The sequence below is a fragment of the Megalops cyprinoides genome, chromosome 1, assembly GCF_013368585.1.
Source record: "Megalops cyprinoides isolate fMegCyp1 chromosome 1, fMegCyp1.pri, whole genome shotgun sequence".
NCBI classification, from domain to species: domain Eukaryota; kingdom Metazoa; phylum Chordata; class Actinopteri; order Elopiformes; family Megalopidae; genus Megalops; species Megalops cyprinoides.
The window spans coordinates 8,905,896-8,912,857 of NC_050583.1; positions in this window are offsets into that span (position 1 = coordinate 8,905,896).

Genomic DNA, 6,962 nt, shown 5'->3' on the forward strand with positions numbered 1-6,962 from the left:
GTTGTTAAGATTTTTCCTAACAACAAACCGTGGATCTCCAAAGACATTAAGGGTTTGTTATGTAAAAGGAATAATGCTTTTAAGGAAGGTGACGTCAATACTGAGAGGGCATTAAAGAAGGAGGTTAAGGCTGAAATAAAAAAGGCTAAACTGAGGTATAAGGATAAGATTGAGGCAGAGCTCAGCAGTAACAACTTAAGGAGAACCTGGAATGGAATGAAAACTATGACAGGATTACAAGACAAGGGCAGCAGGGGGGTTGCTCTGGATGGTTTTAATTCTGATAAGCACCTGGCTGAAGAATTAAATGGTTTTTATCTAAGATTGATAATGATTTTACTGCTTTGATGTATGAGCTAAGAGAAAAACCACTGCCTCCCCAGCATTTGATATTGATGTGAAGAGAGTGGCTTACCTTTTTAGGCATACTAAGACTAAGAGCCTAGAACCTGATAACATCTGTGGCCAGGTACTGAAGTAAGTACTATACTTTCAGTATATTTTTACATTATCTCTTAAGCTGCAGAAGGTCCCTAAGCTTTGGAAACATTCCATTATTGTCCCAGTAGCCTCCCAAAGGGCCTTCTGTACCTCCCAAAAAAGCAAAAAAAAAACACTAACAAAAAATACGGGGCATCCCTGCACATTTTTGCACTTTAGGTAAAGTATAATTTGCGATTAGAACACGAAACAGAGAAACAGGAAACAGAGATTTAACATTATAAAATATAGCAAATGGGGCGGTGAAAACTACAAGAAGCTTAATAACGCTAAAGAAAACATAATGAACCATGTAACGTAGAGTAACACACACTATATAGCATAAAATAAGTTATGTGCGAAAGGGTTAAGCTGACCTGCTGTGTTTTGGTGTTTTTGTGCAGCAGTTAAACAGCTAAGATTCTCATAGCCTTTCCAATTCCACGCACCCTTGTGGGTCCCAAACAACAAGCACTCCCAGCAGTAGAGCCTCTTGTGTCAAACTCAGCCTGTAAGCCAAGTGTATCGTTCCCAGTTGCTAGCCTGAAAATGACGAACATAGCCTGCTTTTGCAGGTTGGGCAGCCTTTTTAAACAATGTCCATCTTTTCATTGAACAGGCATCTTGAAAAGGGTACTGGTAAAAAATCCGCGACAATATCATCTCCAGCTGTTGCCATTTTAGACGTTGGCTATCAATCGCTAATTAGCACTGAGCTAGGTCTCTTGTCTGAGCGAAAGAGCGGGTCTTCTAGAATACCCTGGAGCCGTGGGAAAATCTGAAAGAATACGCCCATTGGCTACAAATCCAAATATGATTGATTGATCAAATTGTCGATCCAAACGAAAATTGGGGGTAGCACTGGGCACGTTGCTGGGCCCAGAGGGCGTCCTGTCATTGAACATCAAAATTTGATTGGCTGATGATTCTGTCACTAATGCTTGTTATAAATCAGATGTGTGGTCTTTCAACAAAAGGCTAGCAGTGTCTGTAGTGCTAGCCCCAGCAAGCTGAAATCACTGTGAGGTGTTTAAGCGACTTTTTTGATGTAGGATATTCAAGTTCAACCTCAACAAGACTAACCATAAGCAATTTTGTGGACATTACACTAAAGAAACTGATAACTAAATTTACATTTACATTTACATTTATTTATTTAGCAGACGCTTTTATCCAAAGCGACTTACAAAAGTGCATACAGTAGGTACAGCGACAGTACGGGGACAGGATGTGTACAGTTCCACAATGAGACAGTTCTCAGCTGAGAGCAAGGTCTGTTTGAGGACGCAGTACTATCAGATTTTTACAATTACAGCCTAAAGGGCAACTAGTACGATATACTTTCGAACGGCAAACTTCAACAACTTCAAACGGCACAATGAGCGTCAGGGTTAAGGCGGCAACGAGACAAAATTTAAAAGCACAATTTAAAAAGCACAGCAATTTACGACAGCACTGATGGGCGGGGGGGGGGGGGGGGGGGGGGGCAGCAATTGTGTGCTGGGTCAGTCCAGGTAGAGTCTGAAGAGGTGCGTCTTCAGGCCCCGTCTGAAGGACTGGGGTGAAGGAGCTGTCCGTAGCGAGACCGGGAGTTCGTTCCACCACTGGGGAGCGATGTAGGCGAAACGCCGATGTCTGGCAGAACGAGCACCTCCTGCCTTGACCATGCAGGGAGCAAGGCGTCCAGTTGCTGCTGAGCGTAGGGGTCGGGCTGGTGTGTAGGGCTGGATGAGTTCTTGGAGGTAGGCAGGGGCTGTCCTGTTGACTGCAGAGAAGGCGAGGGTCAGGGTCTTGAATCTGATCCTGGCAGCGACAGGAAGCCAGTGGAGGGATTTCAGCAGGGGAGTAACATGGGAGAATTTGGGCAGGTTGAAGATCAGTCGGGCAGCTGCATTCTGGATGAGCTGGAGAGGGTGGGTGGTGCATGCTGGGAGGCCTGTAAGGAGAGCGTTGCAGTAGTCCAGTCGAGGGAGAACTGTGGCCTGGATAAGGAGCTGCGTCGCGTATGTGGTTAGGAACGGGCGAATCCTCCTGATGTTGTGGAAGAAGAATCGGCAGGTCCGTGACGTGCGAGCAATGTACTCCTTGAAGTCCAGGTTACTGTCGAGGGTGATGCCCAAGCTCTTTGCTGTCCGAGAGGATGGCAAAGAGCTTGGGCATCACCCTCGACATTTTACACACACTTGATTTTATTTTTTATAGGACCAGCAGAGTAAATTGGCACCACTGTAAAAATGTGGCCAATGCTGATATGCTACCCTCACTGAATTATATGGATATCAGTGCAATAATACACACATGACGACCTTTAAAAATGTTTTAATTTTATAAGGCTAACCTTTAAAGACAGTGAACCTAGGGTAAACACCTTTTCCAGAGTTACTTTTCCAGAGTAACAGGTTTTGACATGTGAGTAACAGGAGTGACAGTAACAGGATTGAGCATTTCAAGCTAATTTGCTCATTGCTAGCTAAAGGTCACAAAAGGTCACAAAAACACATGCTGTGTACTTTGAAAGGTTATTACTTGTAGATATTGATTACATTATGAGAAATAAATAATTGTTTAGATTTATATGTTAAAAAATGGTAACAGTATTGACGTTGTCTGCTTGTCCCCCCTGGTGAAACCTTATAAATCATCAAAAATAGTACATCAGAGATAAGAGAAATTTACTTGTCTTTGAGCTGTTGGCATTCTGGAATGAATTTTTTTGCAAGGGTTTTTTGGTGAGGGTAACAGTCTTGACATGAAATCAGGGGACACTGATAAATTGGTATATATTTTAAAATTGATATATGTTTATAACTGTTTAACAATAAGATCATACTTAAAACAATATGTAAATGTGAAAATTTTAACATTTTGCCTATAGTTTACAAATTAAAAGTCCCGCTGAAGTAGTACAATCATAGCAAAGGACAGGCCAAAAACCTCTTCCTCATCAGCATAAAAGTAATTTTAATTATTTAAAATAACATTTAATTTACTTTAATTTGGTATTATATTGAGGAGAGAAGACATAATGTTATAGTTTTAAATTACATATTTATTTGTTGTTATAGTAATTTTATGACTGATTATTTCTTGGGGACCCAAAAGGCACCAATTCCACGGAATGACCCATATACCCCTCTGTTTTTTTGTTCTCTGTCACTTCATCCCAGTGTATTTGACTGTTTTGTCCCTGCCTGTTTATATCTGCATGTTCTGGTTTTTGACTTTCTGCCTGTATTTTCTGGATTTTGACCTTGGTCTTTGATTTTGGATTTCTGCCTGTGGATCTTCTGGTTTAGACTTGAACTGTTTTATGACTACTGTTTTTTTTTTTTTTTTTTTTTTGGCTTGCCTTCAAATAAATACCCGGTTTGGCATTCTGGTCTGTGCCTGGGTCCTTCCACTGAAAGAGTGACTGACTTCAATGTCATACATTGACTTTGGTGTAGCCTCATGTCCACCGCAGCCAACAATGATTCAATGTCATCAGGTCTGGATCCATTAACGACAGAGACATGAGTGGACGCTGTAAGTCTGTGGGATTTTCTATGATCGTTGAAAATTTAAAGGTATGTTGGAAGGCAACATTACACTGCTGATATAAAGTTGGCATAGTGATTCAGTCTTCCATATCACTATTACTGTTGTTGGTATAAGGATCACTCACTTGATCTGCACTGTCCTTCCCTGACCACAGACCATTTACTTTTCCTGCAGTCTAAGAGAAGTGGATTTCTTCCCCTCTATGCAGCTGCATCTGCAGTGGCCTGGTAAATGACACTGGAACCACAGCTTGTGCTCTTGGCAGTGAAAAAGAGCAGTGTGAGAGTTATCATTGCATATAGAATATGGTCTGCTGTTCACACCTTTAGTCTTAGGTAGATTACTGCCGGTCCATCTCCCTCTTTGACTGAACAAAGCCTGAGCCCTGCAGTAAGACTTTTTCTAACATCCCTATCACTCTCTTTTGTGTAGAGGTGTCCTGACTCTCAGCTTGCTGAGGCTCTAGCTTGCCAGACTGAGACTGGGCTGGAGCTGACTTCTATCCTGTTTACAGGGACTTCATCACTACTGTCTCTGTGCAGTGGCGGAGTAAGATGAAAACCATGCCTGAGCTGTGGTGTGCACTCCACACATCTTGCACTTCATGTGTGGACCACTTTTTTGATTGTTTTGGATCTAAATGTGAGGGGTGAGTCATTTCTTAGAAAGCTTCTGATGAGCATGCCAGTGACTTCCATACTGGGGTGATCCAGTGTCTTAGCCTGCTCTGTAGGGCAGTCGGCACACAGTGTCTGCAGCTTGATTCAGTTTCAGCCAGTAATCATATGGATCCTCCCTGTCTTTGGGTAGAGTCATGTAGAAATCAGAAAGCAGGACAGATGAACACCAGCTGTAGCTTAAATGCTTGCAGAGGAAACCATAGATAATATCAGAATTGTGCTTAGTGTCAATGTCACTGTTCTCTTGTGCTGGAAGTCACTCTGGCATTCTGGACAAGAGCGTCTGCTAAATGCATGTACTGTCACATAGTGTAAAAAAGTGTAAGGTAATGTTCCTTCGGCCAGATTTGCTAACATCCTTTGCTCTGCCCCTTAGATGAATGAGAATCTGTTCAGCCTGATCTTCAGTTTTGATTCTGCTTTCTAATGGAATCTTCCCACTCATCTAAGGTAATGCAATCTGAACTTTCCCCTCTAAAGGTAGGTCATTCTTTCACTTTTTTGTGTGTGAAAAATCACTCTGCCCACTCTGTATAGGGCTCTTGGATTGGACCAGGAATGAAACAACAGTTATCTATTTATTTTCACAGGCAGTTGTCTTTTTGTCAGGCATTTGCTGAATACAATATACTTAAATCTGACTTATGTTGTTATTACAGCGTTTAGTGGGGCCACAGAAGGTGAAAGACCCCTTCATGTGCCTGCAACTCTTCAGCATTTTGTGTAATAATTGTGTGTCATCTTATATGATCCTGGATTTAGTTTGAGAGCGGGATCTTGGACATGTATTTAATGAGGAGGGCTGGCTCAATGGAGATCAAACCGTTGTACCCCAAATGCAATTCCATGACATGCAAGAGGTTCATTTTAAAACCTGTCAATAGATTTAATCCTGATTCATTTAGAGATATCCAGACAGATACAAACTGTGCTCCAAATGCCGTTCTCAGAAAGAAACCTTTGTTCATTTGTTTAGGCAGTTCAACAAAATAAATACAAACTGGAATCTTGTGTAAACTTTCAGATGTCAGCTGATTTGTATCTTTTAAACAACTCTGATGTAACACTAGATTAAGATTCAAAACGTTTATTTTTTCTAAGATCATTTTTATAGCAAAACACTTACTGTTATGGTCTTTTCCATCCACAAAAATATGTATCTGTCAGTACTTCAGCCCCCTAGCTGTTGTTTTTGTTTTCTCCCTGCCCTGCCCCGCTCTCCGCCCTGTCCCCGCCGATCTTATTTACTGATTGCCTCCACCTGCCTGCCTGCTCACCTGCATCCCATCGCCTCACCAGCCCAGCCCTATATCTACCTTGCTTGTCTCTGTCTTGTTGCCAGTTCGTTGCAGTGTTTTTTTTTTTTTTTTTTGCCTGTCTTGGTCCCAACTGTATATTCTGTTTTGGAGTTTCCTGTGCTGACCTTGCCTGTTCCTTGATTTCCTCTCTGCCTGCCCCTCTGACCTGTTTGCCTGATCAGCCTGCCTCCCGAGTCCCGACCCTCGCCTGCCTTTACGACCCCGGCCCCTTTTCTGCCCCGCTTCGGACTGCTTCCTTGGTTTTGACCCCGCCTGTTCTTACATTCCGTACCTGCCCTGCGACTTCAATAAAACCAGTTAGAACCTGAGTACGTCTGGCCTGCATTTGAGTCCGTGCCTGTGCCCTGGCAGTATCTCTCAAATAGCTACTACTCTACCGCTATAGAAACTGTCATCCAATATCCATGAGAAATCTCACAGGGCTGAGGAGGCAGAGGCCTGGCAGCAGGCAGCAAGACAGACTCCAAATGAGCACCAATCCTAAGAGCCAGGAACGGCAGAGAGGAGGAAGAGGAGGAGAGCTCATCCTGTCCACCTGACCTGCGGTTGACGGCCAGCAGGTCGCGATGCAGAAACGCTACTCACCATCTGAACCAGAGCTAGACCTCCTACACAATGTCTGTGTGCTATGTTAGCCTGTACAGTAGCTTGTGGGGCAGGTGGCTATGTAGCAGCCTTAATGTTAGTTTTAGTAAGTTTTCTTTATTATGAAGTCTTATTGTTAAATTTCACATGATAATTAACATGCATCCCTGATGCTATCATTTCATTTCAATGAAACAGAATATAATATTACCTGTTATTGGCACTGATGTTAGGAGTTTGGAATGTTGTTGCGTGTCAGACAGTAGTGTCTGGCATATATTTCCACTGTTAGATGTATCTGGCAGGGAATTGCAGTAGAAGGGTGTGTTTGTGTGTTTTATTAGTTGATAGACTAGTG